The sequence below is a fragment of the Corvus cornix genome, chromosome 4A, assembly GCF_000738735.6.
Source record: "Corvus cornix cornix isolate S_Up_H32 chromosome 4A, ASM73873v5, whole genome shotgun sequence".
Lineage (NCBI taxonomy): Eukaryota > Metazoa > Chordata > Aves > Passeriformes > Corvidae > Corvus > Corvus cornix.
Genome location: NC_047058.1, coordinates 17268728 through 17279815, shown reverse-complemented (window position 1 = coordinate 17279815; position 11088 = coordinate 17268728). Strand labels below are relative to the sequence as shown.

Here is an 11088-nt window from a genome sequence, read left to right as displayed (position 1 = left end):
TTTTTTTTGGGAGAATAAAACAAGATTTAGTAGCTTTCCACTTAATTTAAATGAAAAGAATCGCTACCTTACATATTGCACTGATAATGCGGGGGAGAGCGAAAACAAAACCGCCTTTGTGGCACTGACACCTCCTTTAGTTGTTGTGAAGAAACTTTTCCCCTCGGTATCTGCTAACCAATTCTAATTAATGCTGCACATTCCTCCACTGAAATCATTTAATGCATAACAAGGGGGTGGGAAAAAAAAAAAAAGTGAGAGAGAGAGAAAGAGAGAGAGAGAGAGAGAGAGGGAAGAGATTCTCAATGCTGATGATTGCCCTGTTCGAATTATGGGAGTGAAAGCCCGGGCCCCCCTAACCTACTGTCTATAAAGCAGAGCTTTGAAAGAGAGCTGCGCCCTACAAAAGCTGTCAATCTCCCCTGCCCCGAAAGCCTGGGTTCACATGGATTCCTGTGACAGCCCTCCTCCCCCACACACAATACATCAATCTGTCTCTCCCCCGAGCACCCACAGCCCATTGTCCGGCCCGCAGGTGCCTCATACAGCACCCATGGCTGCCCCCGGCCCCTGGGAACGGCCGGACAAAGGGCCGGGCAGATGGGCCGAGGGGAATGGGGCAGCCCACGCCTACTTGGGGTTTGGCTTTTTTGGGGGTGTCTCTGCTTCAGATTGGCATCTTCCATCCCCCTTGGCAAAGCTGGTCACCCAGCAGTGAGGAGGGTTTGGTGCTCGGTCTCTGGCATCATGAGAAGTGGGTGTTGAGGTGGATGGCGGCGTTTCTGAGGGGTCAGGAAACCCAGAGGCAGCAGCTGCTCCTGCCCAGGGAGCTGGGAAGGAGCTCAAACTCTCTTCCCAACATCTCAATGGGCAAGCAAGCCCTGGGCACCTGTCTGCTCTGAATTACCTGTGTCTGTCTGGCACAAGGGCAGGTGGGCACCCAGCTGTCCAGTCCTGGTGGCCCTGAAAGGAGCTGACTGGCCACCTGGTCTTGGGCAGTGAAGGTCTGCCCTGGAACAGCATTCCAGGTTTTCTGCAGACCTTGAACAAACTGCTGCGTCCCTTGGTGTCTCAGGCGGCCTCCATGTGAAATGTTAGTGTTAGATTTTCTTTTCCTTCCTTGTTGGTAGGAGCTATAAATTTTGGGAGAGGGGGATGTGTCTGTGTGATTGCACAGGAGGACATTCCTGCCCTAAATTAGTGGCAGCAGTAATGTGGATGGCACAGAGGAGCTTCTGACATGCAGTGATAAAGGTGACACTGGTTCTGCTGCTGCTGCTGTCCCCGTCTGAGCTGGGAATGTGCCGTGCTCTGCCTCTCCCCATCCCCCTTTAGACCTGCAGGACTGAGTCAGATTTGGAGAATCCAGAGGACAGCCATGGAGCCTGGTGTGACAGGGAACTGCACAAGGAGGCTGAGCGTGGAGAAGAGGGAGCTCATCCCTCACATGCTGGCACAAGGGGTGTGTGAATGGCTGTTAGCTGCTGGGTTTTCCCAACTCTTTAGAGCATAGGGCTTCTAATCTCTTCCAGTGGAAATACACAGTCTTCTCAAGAAGAATTGTAACCCTAAGAGTTGCTTAATAACCTTGCCTTTACTGAAGTTAAAATTTGCATGAAATAAGCTTCTTTCAATTCCCCTTTACGTATACCAAAATCAAGGAAGCAAACAAAAAATAACAGCGCAGGCTTGACTCCTTAAAGCTCCTTCCTAGATAATTTTGTTCGAGGGTGTCCCAGGAAGTCTCCTTTTCTCCTCAGCAGTGCCACAGCCCCGTGTTCCAGAGCCGCACCCTCAGCTGCAGGTTTGGCTGGGTGCTGAGGACATCCCAGAGCTCCGTGGTGTGGCTCCTGCAGCCCTGAGCTGAGTGCAGGCTAATTGCTGAGGGATTTCCTTTGCACTGGCTGAGGTTCTGCTTCAGTGCCTGCAAATTAAAGTGACACTGCAATTCAAGCCAGCACAATGCAATGATGCTCCTGCTGCTTTGATCTTGGTCCTCAGATAGATAACTCCTTAAAAATAAGAAAAAAGAGGAACTGCTGACTAATTTGGTACGAAGCATCAGCCAGAGATCAAAAATGTCCACATGCAGAGCCTGCTTGTAGGTGTGATGATGACATCTGTAGGTGAAGGCGGGTAAAAATCTGGTTCACCTGCAGCAGGTGTGTTCCACTTTGCTGGCTGAACATCTACATTTCAACTTTCATTTCATTTGGATGTTTTATAAACATCAGCCAGAGCTGGGGCTGAGAGAAACAACACGGTCCAGGTGAGCCTAAGGACAAAACAGTTTGCTTTGAGCTTATTTAAGGAAAATATCTCAGATGTAGGATGCTCTGTAGCAGTGAAGCAAGGAGCTGAGTGTCTGAACAGAAGTGGTTTCATGGCTGTTGACATTTGCTCAGTTTGGACTGACAGAGCATCTTCAGGCAGATTTTGAGCCTCCTGCCAAAATACACAGCAAAAGTAAATTCACATTTCTGTTGACTTGTTTCAAAAACTTCTTACAGTATGAGAACAAATGATGCTGTTGCCTGATACTTCTGGTTTTCTGAATTCTCCTTCAAGAGTAGGTGAGTGTATTCCTCAGTGTATCAGAACATAGACAAGCTTAGCTGATCCAAGCTGAGCTTTATTTGACAACAGGTTCCTACTGCTGTCAGTAGTAACATTGCTCCAGCTTCAAGTGTAGGACCGAGTCTTAGAACAGGGGTTTACAAGCAATTCTCATCCTCACTTCTGTGAATGTTGCTGTCAAGCAGCAGCTTTTGTTTCCTTTTCAGGACCAGGTTGGCTCCAAATCTCCTCAAAGATTCAGTGTTTAATACAGTTCACTAAAGACAGGTGTGTTCAGCCTGTGCTGGGACAGGCCAACTGTGCAAAATAAAAATTAGCTGGGTAGCATCACAGTTTGCCTTTCTTCTGGACCTCAGCTTTTAAATCGTTGTGGCCACAAGTGACATGGAAATGTTTCCCTGAAGGCAGCAGTTCACCAAAGAGGGTTTGAGAGGGACACTCTTGCCTTGAGCAGGCAAAAACCTCCCTGATGTGCCTGACCACTTTGTTGTGATTATCTGCACAAGAAGTCAGGGTCTGGAAGTCCTGGCTACACAGTGCTCTGAATCAAGCTTTGTTCTCCTGAACTCAAACACCTGAAAAGAAGTTTAAACCTACAGGTACAGGAATAAAGTAGTGTAAATATGATACCTCTCTTTAGAGGTAGCTGCTATCACTCAGCAATAAATAAAACCCTCAAGGCTGGGTCTTTTGAAGACCTATCTTCTTTCTGATATAATCAACCTCTTGCACACACACGAGTTAAAAATAAAGGCACAGCCTGGCCACTGAGATGAGCTTAGTGAGATCTGATGTACGATTTGCAGTGAGGAAAGTGCAGCTGAGCTGTGGAAGTGATTCATTACCCGTGCATTCAGCTCCAGCACAGTGTTGCAGACAGTTATTCTGGGCCTTAATTGCTTCTGTTAACATCATATTCTAGAGCTCATTAGTGATAAACAATGTGTATTAATATCATTCAGACAAGAACTAAAGATTAAGGTGGAAATCCATTTGCTGTGATGGCCATTAGTCAATTCAGAGCTGTTGAATGATGCTTGAGAATCTAAGATGAATTGGGAGAGTCAATATTTCATCAGGCAGATCCTCTCATCCTCCTGTGAAAAGTTCTTTGTCTAGAAAAAAAGTTACTTAATGAAAAGTGCATGCTTGGAAAGGACACACACTGAGTCCTGCCCTGCTGGTCTCCAGCAGTTTCAGTCCTCAAGGGTGGATAAGGCCTGTCTTGGGTCTGAGGGAAGTGTGTCTACTTTGGGAGAATCATTATGCTTCTCCCAGTGTAAGTCTGGCCCAGTGTTGCCAAATTAACTATTTTCAAATGTAGAGACTTCTCAGCTTCAGTTCCATTTTCTGGCCCAGGCAGGTCACTTGTTTTTTTAAGTGAATACGTGCTGGGATTTCTCCAGCTGTGACTGACTGAGGGCACAGATTATTGCTTAGTTTGTTCTTAATTAATACTGGGGAGACCCCACAAATGGCTCAGCACCAGGGGGATGAACATGAACAGCACCAGTGGCACAAATAATATTTTCACACTCAGAAGGGTTGCCTGCTCCCTTCTCACACACCTTTTCTTCTCCCCTTCTTCCTGAGTGCCAGAAAATGCTCATTTCTCTTCATAACTTTGCTTTGAGTGTCTTTTTCTTTATGATATGGAAGATCCACGGTGCTGGAGCCTGGGTGATCTGAGGAACAAACATGGTGTGGGTGATGTAAAGGCAAAGCAGCAGCTTCAGTCTTGCAGTGGGGCTCCGGTTCCAGGGCCAGCTGTAGAATTTTTTAGTAGGATCTGGAATATCTTGAGAGAGTTCAAAGAAAAACAAAATATTTAAGATTAAATTCAAGAAACTGCCTTTTTAAAGTTTATTTAAAAAAAAATAATAGAGAGGTAGTATGATTATTGAGTTACTTATAAATCAGGAGGTCTGGAAAGGAGTTTATAAACGCACCTAGCCCAGCTACAAGCAGGAATTTCCTATTTCCAGTGAAGGTGTGATTTCTTAATAATAAGAGGATTGTACAATGAAAGGTCTTGCTTGGTATCCTTGTTTGGAATACATCTCCAAGATAAAATCTGTTCAACTTCTGGGAAAAATGCTGTAACCTGCTTATGCAGGAGGTCAGACTGGAAGATCCCAGTGCTGCCCATAACAGCCCTCAGAACCCAAACTTCTGTGAAAGTTGGGAAAGTGCTAAAAATTCAGCTGGATATATTTGAATGAAATGATTTCCATGGATAAATTTTATGTGTGAATTGTCTGTCCCTCACCAAAGGGACAGAAATTTCTCCTACTTTTTCTTCTGTTTGTTTGTTTGTTTGTTATCTGGGATGCGATTCAACTAAAGGAATTACTCCACCCCACACCTGAGAAAGTCAGCTGAAAGTTTCTGCTGTCAGAGATCACCTTTTGCCCGTGCTGAATGACTGCAGAGGTGTTTGGGGTGATAATTGCCAATGTCAGCACAATGATCTCATGTTTAGCCTCGCTTTTTATTTATTCTCCAGCGCAATCATTATTTTCTCTTTTCAGCAGCATTAAGAGGGCATTTCAGTTTACAGGAGGCTGCACAGCTGAGTGAGTGGCTGTCTTTGCCAAACCTCCGGGCTTTTCAGAGCACAAATGCCTCGAGTTACCCTTCTCACTTGGCTCAGCGAGAGGCTCTAGGTGTCCAATGCCCACGGCTAATCCTGCCTTTATTCCTCCCAGCTGCGAGCTGGATGGGCTTTGTAGCTCCCGCGGGAACCACTGAACAGTGCGGGGCTCTTCCCTTCTTCCCTGCAGCGGGGGAGGCTCCTCTGCCCAGAGCCGAGTCCTGGGGACACCCAGGGAGCAGCTCCCGGGGACCTGCGGACAGGGAGTGCCACCTGCTGCGGGTACCACAGCGAGCAGGATGCTTTGGGAGTAGGTACGCACCGAGCTGGGTGCTTTGGGAGCAGGTACGCACCGAGCTGGGTGCTTTGGGAGCAGGTACGCACCGAGCTGGGTGCTTTGGGAGCAGGTACGCACCGAGCTGGGTGCTTTAGGGGCAGGTACGCACCGAGCTGGGAGCTTTGGGAGCAGGTACACAGCGAGCTGGGAGCTTTGGGAGCAGGTACACAGCGAGCTGGGAGCTTTGGGAGCAGGTACACAGCGAGCTGGGTGCTTTGGGAGCAGGTACGCACCGAGCTGGGTGCTTTGGGAGCAGGTACGCACCGAGCTGGGTGCTTTGGGAGCAGGTACGCACCGAGCTGGGTGCTTTGGGAGCAGGTACGCACCGAGCTGGGTGCTTTAGGGGCAGGTACGCACCGAGCTGGGAGCTTTGGGAGCAGGTACGCACCGAGCTGGGTGCTTTAGGGGCAGGTACGCACCGAGCTGGGTGCTTTGGGAGCAGGTACGCACCGAGCTGGGTGCTTTAGGGGCAGGTACACACCGAGCTGGGTGCTTTAGGGGCAGGTACACACCGAGCTGGGTGCTGTGGGAGCAGGTACGCACCGAGCTGGGTGCTGTGGGAGCAGGTACGCACCGAGCTGGGTGCTTTAGGGGCAGGTACACAGCGAGCTGGGTGCTTTAGGAGCAGGTACACAGCGAGCTGGGTGCTTTAGGGGCAGGTACGCACCGAGCTGGGTGCTTTAGGGGCAGGTACGCACCGAGCTGGGTGCTTTAGGGGCAGGTACGCACCGAGCTGGGTGCTTTGGGAGCAGGTACACACCGAGCTGGGTGCTTTAGGGGCAGGTACGCACCGAGCTGGGTGCTTTAGGAGCAGGTACACACCGAGCTGGGTGCTTTGGGAGCAGGTACGCACCGAGCTGGGTGCTTTGGGAGCAGGTACGCACCGAGCTGGGTGCTTTGGGAGCAGGTTCCACAGCGAGCTGGGTGCTTTAGGAGCAGGTTCCACAGCGAGCTGGGTGCTTTGGGAGCAGGTTCCACACCAAGAAGGGTGCTTTGGGAGTGGGTTTCACATTGAGCACGATGCTTTAGGAACAGGCAGCAACCACCTGTAACATTTTAATTCACCTCCTTGTCCGGATTTTTCCAGGCTAGAGCTCAGGTAATGCTCTCCTCAGCTGCCACTGATGGTCAGGGTGCTACAGGAGGAGAAGCACTGACTGGATTGCTACAGTTTGTGTAGGAAAAGGAATTCATTGCATGTGAGTCCTCTCTTGATTTGATTTTTCAAACTTAGAGCAAGTTTTACTTTATATTTTAACTTCTGAGAAGCAGCACGCTTTCAGAAGTCTATAACACTGACAAAATTCAAAACTGTGTTCCAGTTCCATAATTCTAAAATGTGTACCAAAATGACATTTTGTAACCTTAGCCTTTAGTGGATCATACCAGCAGCTTATCACCACCGTTAATCAGAAGAAAATCTTAATTTATAGCAATTGAGGGTATTAATTCTTTTAAAATGGTGAATAGGAAAAAAAAATCATTTAAAACGATCTGTCTGTGAGTTAGGACCCTCCCTCTTGCAATCAATGACTGTCAGAGCCCTGAGGACACTAATGGGTCCTATCCCAGTCCCCTGGGTTATCCCATCCCTTTGCTGCAGCCTGAAAATGAGGAGCTAAACCAAACTCATTTACAGCTGCTGCGTGCTAGCAAACCTCACTACAGACCAGGCTGACATGATGCAGTTTTAATAGAAATGCTGACACCCCTTCACTCTTTTCCACAGCTCAGAGAACTGGGAAGAAGAAGAGATTTCATAAAAAGCAAACAAACCAAACCAGAGAGGATGCACAGGATAAAGAGTATTTGGCTCCACACCTTTAATCACAGTGCCACGTCAGGGAGCGTTTGCATTGGTGTACCTGCTTTATTTTACCTTTTATTTTCACCTAAGAAATTGAAGCAGTTGTGACCCACCCTAATTTCTAGAGCTGACATAATGCCCTGGCAAGGCAGCAAGACCCCTGTCCCAGCCAGGAGCCAGCTGCAGAAGAGTAGGGAAAATAAACTGCTCTGGAATTTCCTGGAGTGTGAAAGCGCTTGTAGGTTTTGAGTTTGGGTTTGGTAGTAGCTGAATTAGCTCACGCATCTTTTGGGAGGGAATCTTCAGCCTTAAAGCACCTTGTCCTAAAAAAGGGCTTCCCCTGGTCAGGTCCCTCACACAGGGTTGTACTCTCTCGCACTCCTTTGGGTTTCTCCCACCTGATACTGGGCTCTGTGGATTGTTTTTCCATGTCCTGACAGCTGGAAGTCTGGCTGGTTCCTCTGGGCACTTAGGGCCCTGCTGTGGACGTTTCTCTTGTAAAGACATCACCAGAAGCTGGTTTAGTGCTTCTGGAATCTCCTACAAGAGAACATGAGCTGGTGAAGGGTGAAAGCACCTTCCCTGCAGGCTGTGAGCACAGCTCTGGGGTGTTCAAAGCCGTTCCTGTGTGGTGAGAAGATTACTCTGAGACCTTCATGACAATTCTAGTTCCAAAGCAGCTCGTTTGGGGGCCCTGTTGCCAAAGGGAAGAGTGTGCAGAGGTGCTGGGGCAGAACTGCCTGACCTGGGATGGGTTACTCCTGTCCAGGAGTAACTCAGGTTGGAAGGGACGTCTGGACATCACCTCTCCCGCTGCCTGCACAAAGCAGGCGCAGTTCTGGCAGGTGCCTCAGGACCCTGTGCTGCTGAATTTACAGCTGCCTCATGTTTTGAAATGCTGGAACTCTTTGCTGGCAGGAACAGCCCCCTCAGCTGTGCCTTGCCCGGGCTGAATTGCCGGTGGGCACTGCCCGTGGAAGGGGCAGCACACCCAGAGGCAGGCGCCGGGTGACTTCCCAGCTTCGCAGCGCGCAGGTTTTTAGAAGCTGTGCAGTGATCCTTGGTTCTTCTGCCATCGTGTGGATGCCAGAGGGATGCTGGGCTGCGTCCTCTGTGCCGGGCAGGAGTTGGTTCCCTCAGCAGTGACAGCTTAATGAACCTAAGGTCTGCTAATGAGGACTGGCTGCGAGCTTCCTCCCTTGCCTCAGCCCTCCACCAGGAAAAGGGATTTACAGGACTCCGGCAGCTCCCACTCCTCACCAGCACAGAGGAATGGTGGAAAGGACCCCTCAGCTTGGGGTGGAGGAGTTTGGGATCTTTGTTCCCACAGAATCCAGGGTGCAGGGCACACACAGCCTCCAGGTGCTGGGCAGGGGCTGCCCCAGGGGGCTGGTGGGGAAAAGCAGGTGCTGTTTTCAGCCACCCCAATCGATGTCCAGCTCTGGGGCCCTTAGCAAAAGGAGGACATGGACCTGCTGGTGCAAACCCAAAGGAGGCTGTGAAGATGGGAATGGAGGGAGCACCTCTCTCTCCTATGGGGAAAGTCTGAGGGAGCTGGAGTTGTTCAGCCTGGAGGAAAGAAGGCTCTAGGATGACCTTATTGCAGCCTTCTGGTGCCTAAAGGGGTTCCAAGAGAGCTGGGGAGGGACTTTTGACAAGAGGCTGGAGTGACAGGACAAGGGGGAATGGCCTTAAACTGAAAGAAGCAGGTTTAGATTGGATACTGGGAAGAAATTCTCCCCTGTGAGGGTGGGCAGGCCCTGGCACAGGGTGCCCAGAGAAGCTGTGGCTGCCCCTGGATCCCTGGAAGTGTCCGAGGCCAGGCTGGATGGGGCTTGGAGCAACCTGGAATAGTGGAAGGTGTCCCTGCCCATGGCAGGGGTGGGACTTGATCATCTTTAAGGTCTGTTCCAACGCAAACCATTCCATGGCTCAGCTGTGCCCTTCCTGGCGAAGCTGAGTCCCCCTGGGGATTGTTACTGAGATCAAGTAAAGTGACTGGGAGATGCAGAGCAAAAAGGCAGAAGCTGTTCCCAATCTTCTGGTTCTTTCCAGCAATATTAGGGTGGGAATGACTGCAGTGTGAACAGCAACATGTGTGAAAGCACAGGGAACAAACCCTTGGGCATGTGATGGGGTGTAAAAGGATGAAATCTGTCTAAGAATGAGCCCAAGTAGGTTAAATCGTGCTATCCAGAGATACTGTAAATAAATACAAGTTCTGCAAGCCCTCTCAGTCCTACAAAGGAACAGAAAGAAGAGAGCCTTAAATTTTCAATATTTATTTACATTAAAGCAGTACAACTCATTAATTTTTGACTGATTTATGGTCTTGCAAATAAAACAGATTTCTGTAAGGAGCTGAAGTTACACTTTCATCACTTTTGTGAAAAGAAGGAGAGAGCAAGGTGGTACAAGAAGACCATCTGTAAAGAGGGAGGAAGGGAAGGAAAAGGTGGGAGAACATTTCCTTTCCCAGCTGTGATGCACTGAAAGGAGAGGGGTGATGCAGCTGGGAGATGAATGTGCCTCTGAGCAGTGGGATCTTCCCAAGGAGGACCTGAGTGAAAAGCAGCACTTCTCTACCTTCTGACCACCCTTGTCTGGGGTGGCCTTGTGCTTCTCACCAAGGCTGAAAGTTCTTTCTCTCTTTATTGTATTGACACAGCACTGCCCGTGGTGGTCCCTTGTGAGGAACTCAGAGCAAAACTGCAGTCAGAAGAACACAACCCTTGAGCCAGATCTCCCAGTGCCAGGTCTCTTGCCTATCCACAGGCATTTATTGCTCACAACACCAGACCCAGCTTCCTCCAGGACAGCATCGTTTGAGTAACGTGGCAAGTCTTTAAATGGATGGCATCCATCACTCCCTAAGGCCAGAGCCTGGCTTGGTGCAGTGTTTTGGTCCTTTCTGCACCCTGCAATGTGTATTTACGCTCCAGGTACAGGACAGCCCTACAGAAAGCTCCAGGGTGTCTCTTTGGTTGGCACAACACACTTCACCGTGGTCAGAACTGAGGTGCAGCCTAAGAAAGGCAAGTATTTATACCTCGTGGCTCAGTGGCAGCTGAAGAAGTTCTCTCTGTGTTAGAAAGTGTCCAGAAATTGCCTCTTCACACATTTCCCTACCTTGACACTTTCCTGTTAGAAAAGGGAAACGGTGAAAAACCTCAGTGCCACCTCCTTTCCTTCAGCAGTGATGCAGCATGCCAGGGCAGCTGGTACTCAGTGGGGTACAGCTCTGAGCCCGGGTTATACCCTAAACCCACAAGGTGCAGCACACAGGGCGTTCAGGACATTGTCCCCTGCAGTTTCAGGAATGTGCCTGTTTAACTTGTTTATTTCTGACAAAGCTTTATTTTCTGACAAAGCTGTCCTGCTGAGGGGGCTGTGCAGGGCATGGAGCAGCACAGCTCAACAGCTGCTCAGTGATTCACATCTGGCTGTGGCTCCTTGGGCTGTCCTGTGCAGGATGAGGACTTGGACCCAAGGAGCTGGATGGGTTCCCTCCAACTCAGCACATTCCATGATTCTGTGTGTGCCTTCACACCTTGAGGCTTTCACCTTATTCCCAACCCTCTGCCACCCTCAGTGCATGCTCTGTGCAGACACAGAGCCTCTCTGAGAGCTCAGCAGCCACTGCAGAGCTGCCTGGGAAAGCTCATTCCCCTGCCTGGCAGCCACAACTGCAAGGTATAAAGAAGATTCACATCCTCCACACACCTGTCGTCTCACCTCTAGGATATTTCTGGATAGGTCCATTTCCCTGACAAC

General features: G+C 49.6%; 1 long non-coding RNA gene across 1 annotated transcript; it reads left to right on the top strand.

The window, feature by feature from the left end:
• The first annotated feature begins 6002 nt into the window (after positions 1-6002).
• On the top strand, positions 6003-7533 carry LOC109145114. The gene is made up of 2 exons (XR_002046362.2): positions 6003-6706; positions 7237-7533. It is a non-coding gene; the product is annotated as an uncharacterized LOC109145114 (long non-coding RNA).
• Positions 7534-11088: the final 3555 nt, after the last annotated feature.